The sequence below is a fragment of the Piliocolobus tephrosceles genome, chromosome 13 (genome assembly GCF_002776525.5).
Source record: "Piliocolobus tephrosceles isolate RC106 chromosome 13, ASM277652v3, whole genome shotgun sequence".
Classification (NCBI taxonomy): domain Eukaryota; kingdom Metazoa; phylum Chordata; class Mammalia; order Primates; family Cercopithecidae; genus Piliocolobus; species Piliocolobus tephrosceles.
Window position 1 is genome coordinate 98,628,042 of NC_045446.1, and position 19,405 is coordinate 98,647,446.

A 19,405-nucleotide genomic window follows, 5' to 3' on the forward strand; every position below is an offset into this window, starting at 1 on the left:
TATCTATCTATCTATCTATCTATCTATCTATCTATCTATCTATCTATCTATCTATCTATGAGATGGAGTCTCGCTCTGTCGCCCAGGCTGGAGCGCAGTGGCACGATCTCGGCTTACTGGAGCGCAGTGGCACAATCTCGGCTCACTGCAACCTCTGCCTCCCGGGTGTAAGCGATTCTCCTGCCTCAGCCTCCTGAGTAGCTGGGATTACAGGCGCCCGCCACCACACCCAGCTAATTTTTTTGTATTTTAGTAGAGATGGGGTTTCACCATGTTGCCCAGGCTGGTCTCAAACTCCTGAGCTCAGGCAATCTGCCCGCCTCAGCCTCCCAAAGTGCTGGGATTACAGGTCTGAGCCATCGCGCCTGGCCTCATTACTCTTTTTAAAGTGCATGCACACTCTGATCCGGTACTTCGGGGTGGGGCCTGAGATTGTGCATTTCTAACAAACTCCCAGGAGATGGTGATGCTGCTGGCATATTTGAGTAGCAAGGTTCTAGTGGAATTCAGAGAGTTATTAATGTCATTATTCACAGATACAGATTCTATTTGAGTTCAGGAAACAGATGGCACACAAAAATTAGGATAATTCTAAGGGGGTTTAGTAAAATAATGATTTGCATAAGAAGGGCAGGGTAAGGAAACCACAAAGCATTGTCTGCCCTGAAGCTAGGAATAGAAGTGTTACCATCCCTCGCCCCTGAGGGGATATGAGAGAGTGTTTAGCTATCAGAATCCGATGGAGAGAGAACATAAACACCTGCTTCATGACCTTCGGTTGACATGAGCTGTCAGGCTGAGGTGACCACAGGGAAGAAACCACAGAATACATACCCTGACCTCGCTTTCCTTCCTTCTAGACTTCTGCCTGGGGTCCGCATTGGCCATACTTGACCCAAAACCAGAGGGCAGGTGGCCTGTAGATGTAATTTGTAGTCTTCCAGGACACAAAGCAAGGTAGAAAAGTATGTGTGGGAGAAGACGGGAGAAACTGGCACAGGAGAGATGTAGGGCATAAATAGGTGAAGTCTTTTGTGGGAGTGGGGTCCCCTCATAGACTTCATCCCCTCAGCAACCTGCTGTGCACCGGGCAGACACTGTATAGAGCATTCAGCCAGGGTGCCCACAGAGTAGCCTGCCACCGCTAGACATGATGCCACCTTAGCAGGTGTGTTTGTGAACCATCCTGTGCTGCTGACTTCTCTAGGAAGCACTTCCTTTGGTCTCCAAACTGTACCCCACATCGTTGTGTGGGGCTTTCACTGAAGCAAACCTCATGGCCAGCACCAGCAATCTGTTCTTTCTCAATGTGATTGGTGATCTTCATCACTGGAATGCTGAAAGTCTTCCAGTGCTCCTCTGTGGAGAGCCCACCTGTGACGTTAGATGTTTTCTCCAGCACGAAGAATCCTTGGAGCATTTCCGAGTGTCACACCTTCAGGTTGCCGTGGGAAGATGGGTGCTGGCAGCTCTCCCATCTCTTTTAAAGTGTTTTAATTAAATTTTTGTTCCTGTCACTCCACGGAAACAACTCTTGTCAACTCACTACCAGCTTCCATCTTGCTATATCCAAAAACAGTTCTTGGGGCTCATCCTAATCAACCTTCCAGTACAAGTGATGTTCCCACCTTCTCGAAATGCTTTTTTGCTTAGCTTTCAGATCTCTCTTTCTCTCTCCCTCTCTCTCTCTCTCTCTCTCTCTCTCTGTGTGTGTGTGTGTGTGTGTGTGTCCTTACTACTACTTTTCACTCTCCTTTTCTGGTTGCTCCTCATGTTCTTGACTTCTAAACATTAGGGGCCTTCAGGTTGGTGCAGAAGTAATTGTACTTTCAGACCATGAATGTTACATCATTATAACTAGGCTCAAACATGTCTTTATTAATCAAAATAGGAACTATTACAATCAACACATTTTTGCCAATGAGAAATAAGTTTGTTTTTTCCTATAGCGTAAAATCCCGTACTAAGGCTTCAATGAACTTTTTGAATGCATTGTCTGCATCCTGCTGGTTGTGAAAAGGTTTTCTCTGCAAAAAGCTGTCGATATGCTTGAAGCAGTGGTAGTTGGTTGGTGAGAGGTCAGGTGAATGTGGCGGATGAGGCAAAACTTTGTAGCCCAATTTGTTCAATTTTTGAAGCATTGGTTGTGTGATGTGCGGTCCAGTGTTGTCGTGGAGAACTGGGCCCTTTCTTTTGACCAATGCCGGCTACAAGCATTGCAGTTTTTGGTGTATCTCATCAATTTGTTGAGCATACTTACTTCTCAGACGTAATGATTTTGCCGGGATTCAGAAAGCTATAGTGGATCAGACTGGCAACAGACCACCAAACGGTGACCAAGACCTTTTTTGGTGCAAGTTTGGCTTTGGGAAGTGCTTTAGAGCTGCTTCTCCATCCAACCACTGAGCTGGTTGTTGCCAGTTGTCATATAAAATCCACTTTTTGTCACACGTCACAATCTGATTGAGAAATGGTTTATTGTTGGTGTGTAGAATAAGAGAAGATGCATTTTTTTTTTTAACTTAGAATGGTCAGTGTTGAGCTTTTAATTTAGAATGATCAGTGAGTTCTTCGGCACCTTCTCATGTAAGAGGATCAGCTTTGATGATTGCTCTCGATTAGTCATTGTCAACTTCTGACGGCTGGCCACTATGCTCCTCAACTTCAAGGCTCTCATCTGCTTTGCAAAACTTATTGAACCACCATTACACTGTAGGTTTGTTAGCAGTTCCTGGGCCAAATGTGTTGTTGATGTTGCAAGTTGTCTCCACTCCTTTATGACCCATTTTGAATTCGAATAAGAAAATCACTCGCATTTGCCTTTTGTCCAACATCATTTCCAAAGTCTAAAATAAACATAAACAGCAAGAAATAAGTCCTTAGCAAAAAAAAAAAAAAAAAAAAAAGCAAGAAATGCCCATTAAAATGATGTATAACATAACCACATTTATTTCAGTATCAAATGGCAAATTTCAACAGTGCAGAAACTGCAATTCCTTTTGCACCAACCTAATAAATTCCCTCCCTGAATGATCTCATCTAGTCTCATGGCATAAAATTGCATGTATACACTGATCACTCTCAAATTTCTGTCTGTAGATCAACATCTTTGCTTTCCAGACTCATGTTCAACATCTCTACCTGGATGTTTAGTGGGCGTCTCATACTTAATATGTTGCAAAATGAACTCCTAATTTCACCCCCCAGTCTTCCCCTCCTTTTTCTTTCCCATCTCAGTAAATTTCATCTCCACTGTTTTGGTCTGTCAGGCCAAAAACTTGGAGACATTCTTGATTTGTCTCTTCCATCTTCCATCCAATTTACTAGCAAATCCCACCAGCTCTTCTTTTGAAATACATTCAAAAGCCAACTTTTTAACACCATTTCCACGGCAGTTTCTACTGTATTCCACGCCACGATTCCCTGGACTTTTGCAATAACCTCTTAACTGGTCTACGTGTTTCTACCCTTTCCCTCACACAGCAGTCAAAATGATCCTTTTAAATCATCAACTGGATTGTGTGATGACTCTGCTAAAAACTAATGATTTCCTATCTCACTTCAAATACAGTAGTCCCTCTTTATCTGCAGTTTTGCTTTCCAAGGTTTTGCTTACCTGCAGTTACCTGTGGTCTGAAAATATTAAATGGAAAATTTCGGAAGTAAGAAATTCAGAAGTTTTAAATGTGTACCATTTTGAGTAGTGTGACGAAATCTAGCCCCTTCCTTCCCCATCCTGTCTGTGATGTGAATCATTCCTTGTCTAGCGGATCCACACTTCCTGCACTATTCACCCATTAGTCACCCATCTCGGTTATCAAATCTCCTGTCAAGATATCACAGTGCTTGTGTTCGAGTCACCTTATTTTACTGTATAATGGCCACAGAGCAGAAGAGTTGTGATGCTGGCAATTCAGATATGCCAAAGAGAAGCCACCTTTAAGTGAAAAGGTGAAAGCTCTTGGCTTAATAAGGAAGGAGAAAAATACAGTATGCTAAGTTGGCTAAGATGTACAGTAACAGTGATTCTTCTATTTGTGAAACTGTGAAGAAGGAAAAACAAATGTGTGCTAGATTTGGTGTTACACTTCAAACCGCACAAGTTACAGCCACAGTGTGTGATATGCACTTAGTTCAGATGGAAAGGCATTACATTTATGGGTAGAGGACATGAACAGACATGTCTTCCAATTGACAGCAGTTGGGTTTGTTACTATCTGTGGTTTCAGGCATCCACTGGGTGTCTTGGAACACATACACCTATGGATATGTGGGGACTATTGTAAAATCGAGTGCCTTTTCCGTAACCTACAAGGCCGTATATTTTGTTCTAACTCTAACCTCATCTACTACTTTTTTATACCATTCTAGTTACACTGGACTCTGCTTTTTTTGTTGTTGTTGTTTGTTTTTTTTTGTTTTTTTTTCGTTTTTTTGGAGACACAGTCTACTCTTGTTGCCCAGGCTGGAGTGCAGTGGCACGATCTTAGCTCACCGCAACATTTGCCTCCTGGGTTCAAGCAATTCTTCTGCCTCAGCCTCCTGAGTAGCTGGGATTACAGGCGCCCACCACCACACCCAGCTAATTTTTGTGTTTATTATTGATTATTATTATATTTTAAGTTCTGGGGTACATATGCAGGACATGCAAGTTTGTTACATAGGTATACACGTGCCATGGTGGTTTGCTGCACCCATCAACCCATCGTCTACATTAGGTATTTCTCCTAATGCTATCCCTCTCCTAGTCCCTCACCCCACAACAGGTTGCAGTGTGTGTTGTTCCCCTCCCTGTGTCCATATGTTCTTATTGTTCACCTCCCACTTATGAGTGGGAACATGCAGTATTTGGTTTTCTGTTCCTGTGTTAGTTTGCTGAGAATGACGGTTTCCAGCTTTATCCATGTCCCTGCAAAGACATGAACTCATCCTTTTATATGGCTGCATAGTATTCCATGGTGTATATGTGCCACATTTTCTTTATCCAGTCTATCACTGATGGGCATTTGGGTTGGTTCCAAGTCTTTGCTATTGTGAACAGTGCCACAATAAACATACACGTGCATGTGTCTTTATAGAGAATGGTTTACATTCCTTTGGGTATATACCCAGTAATGGGATTTCTGGGTCAAATGGTATTTCGCCTTTTACATCCTTGAGGAATTGCCACAGTGTCTTCCACAATGGTTGAACTAGTTTACACTCCCACCAACAATGTAAAAGTGTTCCTATTTCTCCATATCCTCTCCAGCATCTGTTGTTTCCTGACTTTTTAATGATCGCCATTCGAACTGGGGTGAGATGGTATCTCATTGTGGTCTTGATTTGCATTTCTCTGATGACCAGTGATGATGAACTTTTTTTTTTTTTTTTTTTTTTTTTTTTTTTTTTTTTTGAGACGGAGTCTCGCTCTGTCACCCAGGCTGGAGTGCAGTGGCCGGATCTCAGCTCACTGTAAGCTCCGCCTCCCGGGTTTTACGCCATTCTTCTGCCTCAGCCTCCTGAGTAGCTGGGACTACAGGCGCCCGCCACCTCGCCCGGCTAGTTTTTTGTATTTTTTAGTAGAGACGGGGTTTCACCATGTTAGCCAGGATGGTCTCGATCTCCTGACCTTGTGATCCGCCCGTCTCGGCCTCCCAAAGTGCTGGGATTACAGGCTTGAGCCACTGCGCCCAGCCAGAACTTCTTTTTTCTTATGTTTGTTGGCTACATAAATGTCTTCTTTTGAGAAGTGTCTATTCATATCCTTTGCCCACTTTCTGATAGGATTGTTTTTTTTTTCTTTTAAATTTGTTTAAGTTCTTTGTAGATTCTGGATATTAGCCCTTTGTCAGATGGATAAATTGCAAAAATTATCTCCTATTCTGTAGGTTGCCTGTTCACTCTGATTATAGTTTATTTTGCTGTGCAGAAGCTCTTTAGTTTAATTAGATCCCATTTGTGTCAGTTTTGGCTTTTGTTGCCATTGCTTTTGATGTTTTAGTCATGAAGTCTTTGCCCATGCCTGTGTCCTGAATGGTATTGCCTAGGTTTTCTTCTAGGGTTTTTATTGTTTTAGGTCTTATGCTTAAGTCTTTAATTCATCTTGAGTTAATTTTTGTACAAGGTATAAGGAAGGGGTCCAGTTTCAGTTTTCTACATATGGCTAGCCAGTTTTCCCAACACCATTTATTAAATAGGGAATCCTTTCCCCATCGCTTGTTTTTGTCAGGTTTGTCAAAGATCAGATGGTTGTAGATGTGTGGTGTTATTTCTGAGGCCTCTGTTCTGTTCCATTGGTCTACATCTCTGTTTTGGTACCAGTACCATGCTGTTTTGGTTACTTGTATTTGGCCTTGTATTATAGAGTGAAGTCAGGTAGTGTGATGCCTCCAGCTCTTCTTTTTGCTTAGGATTGTCTTGGCTATGTGGGATCTTTTTTGGTTCCGTATGAAATTTAAAGTTCTTTTTTTCTAATTCTGTGAAGAAGGTCAGTGGTGGCTTCATGGGGATGGCATTGAATCTATAAATTACTTTGGGGAGTATGGCCATTTTTCATGATATTGATTCTTTCTATCCATGAGCATGGAATATTTTTCCATTTGTTTGTGTCCTCTGTTATTTCCTCGAGCAGTGGTTTGTAGTTCTCCTTGAAGAGGTCCTTCACATCCTTTGTAAGTTGTATTCCTAGGTATTTTATTCTCTTGGTAACAATTGTGAATGGGAGTTCACTCATGATTTGGCTGTTTGTCTATTATTGGTGTATTACTGTTGTCACAAGGAATGCTTGTGATGTTTGCACATTCATTCTGTATCCTGAGACTTTGCTCAAGTTGCTTATCAGCTTAAGGAGATTTTGATGATGGGGTTTTCTAAATATGCAATCATGTCATCTGCAAACAGATAATTTGACTTCCTTTCTTGCTATGTGAATACCTTTATTTCTTTCTCTTGCCTGATTGCCCCAGCCAGAACTTCCAGTACTATGTTGAATAGGAGTGGTGAGAGAGGGCATCCTTGTCTTGTGCCGGTTTTCAAAGGAAATGCTTCCAGTTTTTGCCTATTCAGTATGATATTGGCTGTGGGTTTTTCATAAATAGCTCTTATTATTTTGAGATATGTTCCATCAATACCTAGTTTATTGAGAGTTTTTAGTATGAAGGCTGTTGAATTTTGTCGAAGGCCTTTTCTGTGTCTATTGAGACAATCATGTGGTTTTTGTCATTGGTTCTGTTTAAGTGATGGATTATGTTTATTGATTTGCATATGTGGAACCAGCGTTGCATCCCAGAGATGAAGCCAACTTGATCGTGATGGATAAGCTTTTTGTATTTTTAGTAGAGATGGGGTTTCACCATGTTGGCCAGGCTGATCTCAAACTCCTGACCTCAGGCGATCCACCAACCTCGGTCTCCCAAAGTACTGGGATTACAGGTGTGAACCACTGCACCCAGCCATCGGACTCTGGCATTTTTTCTGCCTGAAGTTCTTGACTCTCAGGTGCCTGAATGGCTCAAGTGTCACCTTATGAGATGCCTTCTCTGACCAGTCCATGGAAAATAGCACCCTCTAAACTACCCAGGCATACTCCATCCTAACCACGTACTTATCACTTACCACTGTCTGACATTGTTTTTGTCCATCTCCATGCTACTCTCCTCTCCTACCCCTGCCAAACAAAGTAAGCTCCTTGATTGAGGCCAGAGAGTATCATCTTTGTTCATGGCTGTATCCCAGCTCCTAGAATAGTAAAAGACACATAGTGAACACACAACAAGCATTGGTTGAATGCAAAGATACATCTGACTAATTATATATCAATTTGGGGTTCATGAGATTTTCTTTTAAAAAGCATATAAGCCTGGCAGGACTGAGACTTTTAGTCATTTCACACTAAAGTTTACCCAAGACAGCCATTGCCTAATACTCAGCTAGGGGAAGAAAAATGTTGAGCTTGGAAGGTAAAGCCCTTGGCTGAGTGTAAAAAGTGGCAAACGCCCCATTGAGATGAGCTTTGCACAGCCATAGAGCAGCAAGGACCCTAACTAATCCTAGGGGATGTGTTGAGTTTACTGAGCATGAAGATACCCAGGACATATTTGTCTCTTTGTTTTGGGAGCTGCTCTCTTGCTTGGAAATCAAATTAGTGCTACCCTAAGCCACTGACCAATTGTATATTGGCAGTATTGTTACTCCTGTTGCAATGGGACAGATAGGAATTGGAGCTCCAACTCTGTTACTCCTGGTTAATTGGTCCCTGCCACTGAATTAGCTGTTGCACTTAGATTTGACATTTGTTGTTTCTGAGCTTCATATTAGTCTACTGTAAAGCATAATAATTATATGCACCTCCAGTCACTTTTTTGAAGATTAAACAAGACAATATAATGATGTGTGTGGGTTATAGTAAGTGCTCAAGAAAAAGTTATTGGTAATAAGACCATTGGCTGCTCTTGAAATTCAGCTAGACTGCAGAACCACGGGAGCCCATGTGGAGGGAGCGGCTCACCCAGCTACCGGACATTCCAGTCACCCAGCTGAGATGCCAGATATGGCCCAGCCAAACTCTTGGCTGAATGTAGCCATATGCATAACCATGGTCAACACCACGTGGAACAGAAAAACTGCCCAGCTCAATACAACCAAGCCCACAGAATTGTGAGAAAAAACAAATTACTGTGTAAGCCTTTAAATTTTGTTATAGTTTATTATGTAGCAATAGGTAACTGAAAGAGAATAATTCTACCACAATTTGTTTTTCATTTTCCTGTTGACAGGCATTTGCATTGTTTCCAGGTTGGGGCTATTACGAATAAAGCTGCCATATACATTCTTGTATGCATGTATGTGTTTGTAAACAAACAAACACGTATATAAATTAACTACTCCGTAAACTCTTGCAAGATACCTTATTCTACATTGCCAATAAATGAATCAATAACTAGAAGCCTTACTTCTACTCCAGTATAGGGGTATGTTACTTTATTCATTTTAACTGGTCTAATAGTTACAATGAAATATCCAGTGTGATTTTTAGCTATAAAATTAATGAAAAGGTGTTATCATTCTTTGCATTAACAAGAACCCTATAGTCATGGACCTTGGAGAAGCATCTTTAGAGACCTTCCATCTGAGTTCTGCAGGAAACTGGATTATCTCCAGCCCTTCCCAAAAATAATGCAACTCGTATTGGTCTGACTACCTAGGGCCTAGCTTTTCTCTGTAGGTGGGAGGTGCTGTGCATGGTCCCTGGCATCTGTGGAAATCAGGAGCATGGCTGGTAGAACGGGGGGACCAGCCCTGCACTGCTGTGTCCCAAGCAGCATGATTACTTCATTATGCTTATCTAACCAAGCCACAACAGTTTTTAAAAGTGTGAAAGATTGAGGTTCAATAGATGTTGCTAGCATTTTGCAATTTAAAAAATTTGGAAAGATCTTTTAATTTTGACATTTTGTGTTTTATAATTTAGTACTGTTTTTATTTATTTACGGAGGGGCGATTATACCATAATCTTCTCAGTGGTAAGGGATGTCAGAGGTCTTTACCCAACTCCCTCAGTGTGCCAGTGACACCCTTTTGGATACATGATGGGCCTCGTGCTATGGGAGCAAGGCTGAAGTGGAATCTTCCAACTTCAGACTCTGATCCTAGCTCTACCAGTAGAACCTCTGTGACTGTGGGTCAGTCACAGGAGCTTCCTAAGCTCATTTACTTTTCGTATTATTAATGAATACATGTATGTTTTAGAAACTTTAAAATTGTAGTTATGCAAAACAAAGAAAATAAGTTACTGATACAGATGGGATCTGTGTCCCCACCCAAATCTCATGTTGAAATGTAATCCCCAATGTTGGAGGTTAGGCCAGTTGGGAGGCGATTAGATCACGGGGGCAGTTTCTCATGAATGGTTTGGCACCAACCTCTTGGTGCTGTCTTCGCGATAGTAAGTGAATTCTCTTGAGATCTGGCTGTTTCAAAGTGTGTGGCGCTTTCTCTCTCTCTCGCTCATGCTTTCACTGTGCGATGTGCCTGCTCCCACTTTGCCTTCCATCATGATTGGAAGCTTCCTGAGGCCTCCCCAGAAGCAGATGCTGCTATCCTTCCTGTATATCCTGCAGAACCATAAGCCAATAAAACCCCTTTTCTTATAAATTATCCAATCAGGCATTTCTTTTATTATTATTGTTGTTGTTGTTATTTAGAGACAGAGTTTTGCCATGTTGCCCAGGCTGGTCTCAAACTCCTGGGCTCAAGGGATTCTCTGACCTTGGCCTCCCAAAGTGTTGGGATTACAGCCATGAGCCACCACACCTGGCCAGGTATTGCTTTACAGCAATGCATAACCAGCCTAATACAGTTACCTATCATTGAATGTCTACAGATAACCATTGTTAGTATTTTAGTGTATTTTCTTCTCTATATATGAAATAATTTATGAGATTATACTATTTTATAAATTATATATTTCTCTACATATTTGGTAGACATTAAGTATCTTTTTACGACACAATTTTCAATGACATACTAACATTTCATTGAATATAACATAGAAGCAATAAGCACACCTCGTGCCCAGATCTTGGTTTCCAATATCTAATACCATTCTCCAAACAAAGGAAAAAAATTGGAGAAACAGCTGATTCTATAACTGTGGGAAGAAATACAAAAGATGAGGCTGGGCATGGTGGCTCATACCTGTAATCCCAGCACTTTGGGAGGCTATGGTGGGAGGATGGTTTGAGGCCAGGAGTTAGAGACCAGCCTGAGCAACCTAATGAAGTCTCATCTCTACAAAAAGTTTTTATAAATTTGCCAGCTGTGGTGGTGCACCCCTGTAGTCCCAGCTACTCAGGAAACGGAGGTGGGAGGATCGCTTGAGCCCAGGAGTTCAAGGTTGACAGTGAGCTATGATCTTGCCACTGCTGCACTCCAATGTGGGCAACAGAGCAAGACGCCCTCTCAAAAAGAAAAAGAAAGGAAAAGAAATATACAAGATGAGCCTGGAGCATCTTGTAGTGCTAGAAAGTAAGAGAGTGTGAAACACACACGAAACTCACAGTGTGAGAATATGCCAAAGAGTACAGGAGCCAAGTGAAAGAACTCTTAGTGGCCAAAGGTGAAAGAATTTGAGCAACAAAATAAACTAGTATTGACTTATAACCCAACATGCAAAATAAGTATTCATGAGTCCATGCTGATATAAATGATTGGATACATAAATAATTGTGGGAGTAGAGACAAGTCTCTCGTGCAGAAGAATTCACAATAATTCATGTAGTTGTCTTGTCCTTAAGGGGATGAAACATAAACTCCCACTCCTAAAGTGTGGGCTGTACATAGTGACTTTCCTCCAAAGAGTACAGTATGAAAAGAGCAAAAAAGAGAGTAAATCTACAGTGGAAACACCTGAAAAACAGTAACTCTGCCAAGTGATCAAAGTCAACATCAACAGTGATAAGTCATATTGATAGTGTGTATCTTTGACATGAGGTGATAAGAATGGCACTTTAGGCCAGGCGCGGTGGCTCGTGCCTGTAATCCCAGCACTTTGGGAGGCTGAGGCGGGCGGATCATGAGGTCATTGAGACCATCCTGGCTAACAAGGTGAAACCCCGTCTCTACTAAAACCACAAAAAATTAGCCGGGCGTGGTGGCGGGCGCCTGTAGTCCCAGCTACTCGGGAGGCTGAGGCAGGAGAATGGTGTGAACCCGGGAAGCAGAGCTTGCAGTGAGCCGAGATCACACCACTGCACTGCAGCCTGGGCGACAGAGCAAGACTCTGTCTCAAAAAACACAAAGCAAAACAAAACAAAAGAACAAAAAAAGAAAAGAGGAAAAGAATGACTCTTTACCTCTGTGGTCTTTCTCCCAGAATACATAACCCCAGTTTAATCACGAGAAAAACATCGGACAAATCGAAGTGGAGAGACATTCTACAAAATCCCTGACTGGTACTTTCCCAAACTCTCAAGATCATTGAAAACGAGGAAAATCTGAGAAACGGTCGCAGTCAAGAGGAGTTTAGGGGACAAATAAGACATTTGGTAAAAAGTAAGAAAATCTGAATAAAGTATGCATTTTAGTTCATCATAATTTAATCAGTATTGGTTCATTAATTGTGCCAAACATACCATACTAGTGTAAGATGTTAATAATAGGAGAACTGGGTGTGGGTATATGGAAACTCTCTATGCTGGCTTCACAGTGATTCTGTGAATCTAAAGTGGTTCTAAAATAAAAGGTTTATTCAGAAAATGACATGCAACAGATGCATCATATTTTGTTTAATCTCTTATGATTGAACATTTAGGTGGTTTCTAAATTTTTGCTATTGAATACATTTATGATGAATGTCCTTACAATTAAATCTTTGCACACATCCTTCTTACTTCCTTCAGAATACATTTGTAGAAGGGAAATTGTGGGATAATAAATGTGCATATTATAACACTATTAAAGATTTTGAGGCAAGATACCTAATGAGGCCCTCTCAGTTAAAGAATAAGTTAACTCTAAATTACAGTCAAGATGAAGGTTTAGAAGACTCTTGGATACTTTTTGCATCCAAGCCGATCACATCAAATGCCACAAGGAATTATTTTCAACACCCTGAGAAAGCCACTTACCAGCGTAGAACCTGTGTTCGGGGTATGTCTTGCATTGGGCGTCCACTGCTCTTACAAGAGGTAAATCAGAAGACTTCCCTTCTCATGCTGTGACCATCCCAGTATAAGAAAGAAAGAAAAAAAAAAAAAAACAACAACAAAAAGGGGAATGTAGATCTCCAAAGACCCAGAAGACATGCACAGAGCCCTCCTGCATTTTATTAGGCAATCAGACCGAGAATACTGTAGATCCGTGGTTCTTGTAGTGTGGGCCTCAGAACCAGCAGTGTCAGTGTCACCTGGAAACTTGTTAGACATGTGAATTCTTGGGTTCTACCCTAGATACACTGCGTCAGAAACTTTGGAGTTAGGGCCCAGAAATGTGTGGGGTTTCTTTTTGAGAAGTAGATACACTTTTTAATACATTTTGGCAGGTTTATTGATACGTAATTCACATACCATACAATGAACTCATTTAAAGTGTACAGCTTAATGGTTTTTTAGTGTATTCAGAGATTCATGCAATTATCAACACAATCATTTTAAAACATTTTCATTACCTCATAAGGAAACCCTGTACTCTTTAGGTATCCCCTCCTCTCCCACCATGTTCCCTAGCCCCAGCAGTCAGGAATGTACTTTCTGTCTCTGTGGATTTACCTATTCTGGACATTTTGTATAAATAGGAAAATACCTGCACAGCAAAACAATCTATCATCAGAGTGAACAGACAACCTACAGAATGGGGAACATTTTTGCAATCTATCCATCTGACAAAGGTCTAATATCCAGAATCTACAAGGAACTTAAACAAATTTAGACCAAAAAACCAACCCCATCAAAAAGAGGGTGAAGGATATGAACAGATACTTCTCAAAAGAAGACATTTATGTAGCCAACAAATATGAAAAAAAGCTCATCATCACTGGTCATTAGAGAAATGCAAATCAAAACCACAATGAGATACCATCTCACACCAGTTAGAATGGCGATCATTTAAAAGTCAGGAAACAACAGATGCTGGAGAGGATGTGGAGAAATGGGAACGCTTTTACACTTTTAGTGGGAGTGTAAATTAGTTCAACCATTGTGGAAGACAGTGTGGCGATTCTTCAACGATCTAGAACCAGAAATACCATTTGACCCAGCCATTCCATTACTAGGTATATACCCAAAGGATTATAAATCATTCTACTAAAGATACATGCACATGTATGTTTATAGCAGCAGTATTGATAATAGCAAAGTCATGGAACCAACCCAAATGCCCATCAATGATAGACTGGATAAAGAAACTGTGACACATATACACCATGGAATACTACGCAGCCATAAAAAAGGATGAGTTCAAAGGATGTCCTTTGTGGGGATATGGATGAAGCTGGAAACCATCATTCTCAGCAAACCAACACAGGAACAGAAAACCAAGCACTGCATGTTCTCACTCATAAGTGGGAGCTGAACAATGAGAACACATGGACACAGGGAGGGGAACATCACACACCGGGGCCTGTCGGGGGTTGGGGGGCAAGGGGAGGGATAGCATTAGGACAAATACCTAATGCATGTGGGGCTTAAAACCTAGATGAAGGTTGATAGGTGCAGCAAACGACCATGGCACATGTATACCTGTGTAACAAACCTGCACGTTCTGCACATGTATCCCAGAACTTAAAGTAAAATAAAATAAATAAATAAGAAAATCTAGAGGAAATAGGTAAATTTCCTTTTCACATAACCTCCCAAGATTGAACCAGGAAGAAATTAAAAAAAAAAAAAAGAAGAAGAAGAAAAGAAAACTGTAATATAGACCTTTTGTGTGTGCCTTCTTTCACTGAATATAATGTTTTCAAGGCTCATTCATGTTACAGGAGGCATTTGTACTTCACTCCCTTTTATGGCCAAATCATATTCCATTATTTGGATATGCCACACTTTGTTTATATATTCATGAGTTGGTGGACACTTGGGGTTTTTCTACCTTTTGGCTGTTACGAATTGTCTTAGTCCATTTTCTGTTGCTTTTATCAGAATACCTGAAACTGGGTAATTTATAAAGAAAAGGAATTTGTTTCTTACAGTTACGGAGGCAGAGAAGTCTAAGGTTGGGGTTGGGGGGCACATCTGGTGAGAGCCTTCTTGTGCTTAGGGATACTTTGAAGATTCCTGAGATAGTGCAGGCAAGGGGGCTGAGCACGCTAACTGCTATCTCAGGTCTTCCTTCCTCTTCTTGTAAAGCCACCAGTCTCCCTCCCTGGATAATCTATTATTTCATCAAACCATTAATCCATGAATGGATTAACACGTTCATGAGGGCAGGGCCTTTATGATTCAATCACCTCTCCAAGGCCCCACCTCTCAATACTGCCACCTTGAGGATTAAGTTTCAACATGAATTTTGGAGGGCATTCAAACCATAGTAGGAATATTGCTGCTATGAACATTTCTGTGCAATATATATTTTCACAACCCTTCAGGTGATTCTAGTGCCTGCTACCGTTTAAGAACCATTATTATAGATGGAGTGGTTACAAGAACAAATAGAAGATAGTTCTTTTAATAAATAGAGATCATCACCTATCCTTTAGGTCATAAGCCCACGCAGAAAATGAAAAACCTAGGTAGTGAAATCTGATGGTGTGTGGTCCAAGCACAAATGTCCTTGTCACTGTAGAGATGCAAGGCAAGGGCCAGGCACGGTGGCTCACGCCTGTAATCCCAACACTTTGGGAGGCCGTGGTGAGTGGATCACCTGAGGTCGGGAGTTCGAGACAAGCCTGACCAACATAGAGAAACCCCGTCTCTACTAAAAAATACAAAAAAACTAGCCGGGCGAGGTGGCGGGCGCCTGTAGTCCCAGCTACTCGGGAGGCTGAGGCAGGAGAATGGCGTGAACCCGGGAGGCGGAGCTTGCAGTGAGCTGAGATCCGGCCACTGCACTCCAGCCTGGGCGACAGAAGGAGACTCCGTCTCAAAAAAAAAAAAAAAAAAAAATACAAAAATTAGCCAGGCATGGTGGCGCATGCCTGTAATCCCAGCTACTTGGGAGGCTGAGGCAGGAGAATCACTTGAACCCAGGAGGTGGAGGTTGTGGTGAGCTGAGATCAGGCCATTGCACTCCAGCCTGGGCAAAAGAGGGAAACTCCATCTCAAAAAAAAAAAAAAAAAAAAAAACAAAAAAGAGATGCAAGGCAAGATTGGGTTGAGCTGACCAAAGGAAAGGAAGCTCTGATTATAATGGAAATGCCTGCTTTTTGACCACTACGCTACTCCTATTAATGTACTGGCATGTCATTGCATTCTTTTATTTTTAGATGGCGTCTCACTCTGTCACCAGGCTGAAGTGCAATGGTACAATCTCAGCTCACTGCAACCTCTGCCTCCCGGGTTCAAGTGATTCTCCCGCCTCAACCTCCTGAGTAGCTGGGACTAAGGCACGCGCCACCATGCCTGGCTAAATTTTGCATTTTTAGTAGAGATGGGGTTTCACCATGTTGGCCAGGATGGTCTCAATCTCTTGACCTCGTGATCCACCCGCCTCGGCCTTCCAAAGTGCTGGGATTACAGGAGTGAGCCACCGCACCTGGCACATGTCATTGCATTCTAAAGGTACTGGGGCTCTTAAGTATTGATGCTTCTCTTTAGAGGAAATGACTCACCAACACCTCCTGTTTCCACAGTTCTTGAAACTGTATAAAGCCTTTTCTATCTGCACTTTCCCTCCACTGTCACACTGTCAATATACTCCGCTACAGCTTAGTCTTCCCATTTAACAGATAAGACCACTGAGGCTTAGCAAGATTCAATGACCTGCCTGAAGTCATGGAGCAGGGTGTGACAAAACTGGGAAAACTGGAATCAGAATCACTTCACCCACCCCTAACTGTGTTTTCAATTCTAGCTACACATTAAAATCACCGGAGAGGTTTTAAAAATACTGAAACCCAGGCTCTGTACACAATGATTCCATTTAATTGGTCTGAGATGGGGCCTAGGCACTGGTATGTTTTAAAGGCTTCCTGGGTATTTTTTTTTTTTTTTCCCAGTTACTTTCTTTAAAAATTTTTTTTAACTTTTCATTTGAAATAATTTCAGACTTCCAAAAAAAGATGTGAAATAGTACAAAGCAGTCCTGTGTATCCTTCCCCCAGTTTTTCCAAATGTTAACATCTTACATAACCACAGCGCAGCTATCAAAGCCAGGATATTAACATTGATACAATACCGTTCACTCATCTACAGACCTTATTCAAACGGTATCAGTTGCACTTGGTGGATCATTCTAAATCATTCTGGAGAATTCATTGTTTTTAGTCATTCCATCTCTTTAGTGTAGTTGAATCTTTCCTAGGTGATCTTAATGTGCAGCCGGGGTTGAGAACTGCTGGGTGGACCGTGGAGCCTGGAGTTAGTATTCTATAAGTAGAGTTAATTGGCTTTACGGTGAATTTTTTTCTCCCCGTTCTCTGACATGTAAGAGCTATGTCTGAAAATCTAGTATATTTCTAAGCTATTGTTATGCTGCTGATGAGATGAATCATTTGAAGATTTCTGACTATTTTTATGAAGTGGCAGTTATATCTGCTGGGAGGAGAAATGAGCCCTAGTTATATTCATAGCAAGGTTACTGCCAGCCAGGTGAAAAATGGAAAACGGTGTATTGGGGAGGGAAGAGTTAAAGAGCTTTCAAATATGAACTCACAAGTCCGTGGGCCAGGTCTTCACAGAACTCAAGGCCATTCTTTGGAGGTGAGTCTGGAATACAATTTAGATTTTAATTAGAGATGTGCTGGACCTTAATGTAAATGTATTTAGATAGGGAAGCCGAAGACACTAAACTGAAAACCTTGCATTTCCTACAGATGGTTTATTAAATTAAAACGTGTCTCTTAACCTCTGGTCTTGACCCTGCTGTTGCAAAGATGAGTGATTGAAACATCAGCCTGTCTGTTATCCTGAATGACTGGAATGCCCCAGCTGGAGGTACCACTTGGTAACACTTGAGACTGGGTAGTTCGTGAGGATTTTTACTTTCATTTTCACCTGCAGTCGAACTACCTTTATCCAATGAGAATTTTCGTCCTCACCTATTTATTATCTCCTGCTCTGGGTAAAAACAAATCTGAGTGTCTCTGCTGTGCGCAAATTAGCCTGGCTCTGAGGGCCGCAAGGCTGAACAGAAACTATCCTCGAGTGAGTAAAAATGTTATTAAATTTAAAACCACAGCCCCATCACCAGCACTGGATTCCTCTAGGCCACAGATGTTCACTGTCAGCAAGTGTTTTCTCTGTGAGGCACTGGCTTGGAAGCATTTGAACCTAATAGCACTATATGTGGGTTTATATCAGAAATCATATGCACGGATACAGTGCCGCCTTCGAATTCACAGAGGAAACAATTGACTGCCGTGGTGTTAAGTAGCAGCCAGGACTGTGGCCTTGTGGGTTCCAGCACAGGAGACTCTCTCATAACCCCCTGAGCATGTTGCTGCTGCCTCTGCCAAGAACACTGTTTTCTTTCGCCTCTTTTCCTGGCTCACTGCTGCCACCTTCTCTTGGAAGTATTCCTTGATTTCCTCCCCCAACCCGAGTTAGAAGTCTTTTCCATATATTTGCACAACACTCAGTGCTTCTATGTGCTTCAGTAAAAGTAACTGTTTATTTGTCTGATTTCTCCACATTCTAGGACCTAGCCCAGTGCCTGCCACATGGAAAGTGCCTATGATAATGTGTGTGTGTGAATAAATGAATGATAAATGAGAGCTACTGGTTCTGCCTAACTATACCAAGCACTATCTGTGTGAAGCCGTTTGCACCCATTATCTCCTTTAATCTAGGTAGAATTTAATCCTTTAATTCTGAAGGGATGGTGTTTTACCCAATCCTACAGGTAAGGAAACAGGCTGAGAGGTAAGTGACTTCCCCGTGTCACAGAGCCAGGATTTGAATCAGGGCTAAGTCCACAGCTTGGCCTCTTCACCACAGCCTCTTCCCTGCACAGCCTCAGCTGAAGGTCTCTGTGGTTGGTGGAGCAGCCGATGGCTGACCGCAGTGGAGGAAGGTCTCTGCTTGGGGCACGGAGCTGTGGGACTCTGAGAGCTACATTTGTAGGCCTTGGTTCACCTTGGGAGGCGTAATGATGGAAATGCAGGGTTCCCACCCATGGGGAGAGGGTGTGCTCTCTTTGATGATGACACAGACCATGCCCAGTGTGTACTATTTGGTGAAAAAAAAGGATGGCCTGGAAGAGTCCGCAAGGACCAGACAGCCACCTGTGCCTTAAACCTCCGAACTGCCTGCAGCTCAGCGTCACTCCCAGTGTGCTGAGGCATCTAGCAGACAGTCTGGCCACTCAGGAAGGATTTTGAGCCTCAATTGCTGATGATTCCTTAAGCTTTGGAGCCAGCTCGTTGTCCCAGAGCTCCCATAAGTACAAGAGCAAATCAGCTTGGGCCCCACCATTCAGAGGGAGCTGTAAGCTGCTTCTCTGCAAAGAAGGCACCAAAGGGGTGAGGAAGAGGAGGAGGAGGGTTCCCAGTTGCCTCCTCAACAGCGAGCACTCCATGGGAATGGAAACTGCTGGCTGCACAGAAGCCTTGCCACCCAGCTCTTCAGGTGAGTCATGTTCAGCTCTGCCCTCCTCCCAGGCACACACCTCCGGATGTTCTGGAAGACAATGCAGGGACGGGTGAGAGGAGGGATCCCTTTGTGTCTGGAGATTCCCCGTGGGGAGCCTGTGCTTGCTTCCTGGCTTTTCAGTTGAGCAGGCACTTCAGTGTGTAGATAATCCAGGCGCTGTTAAGGTTTCTGAGACTCAG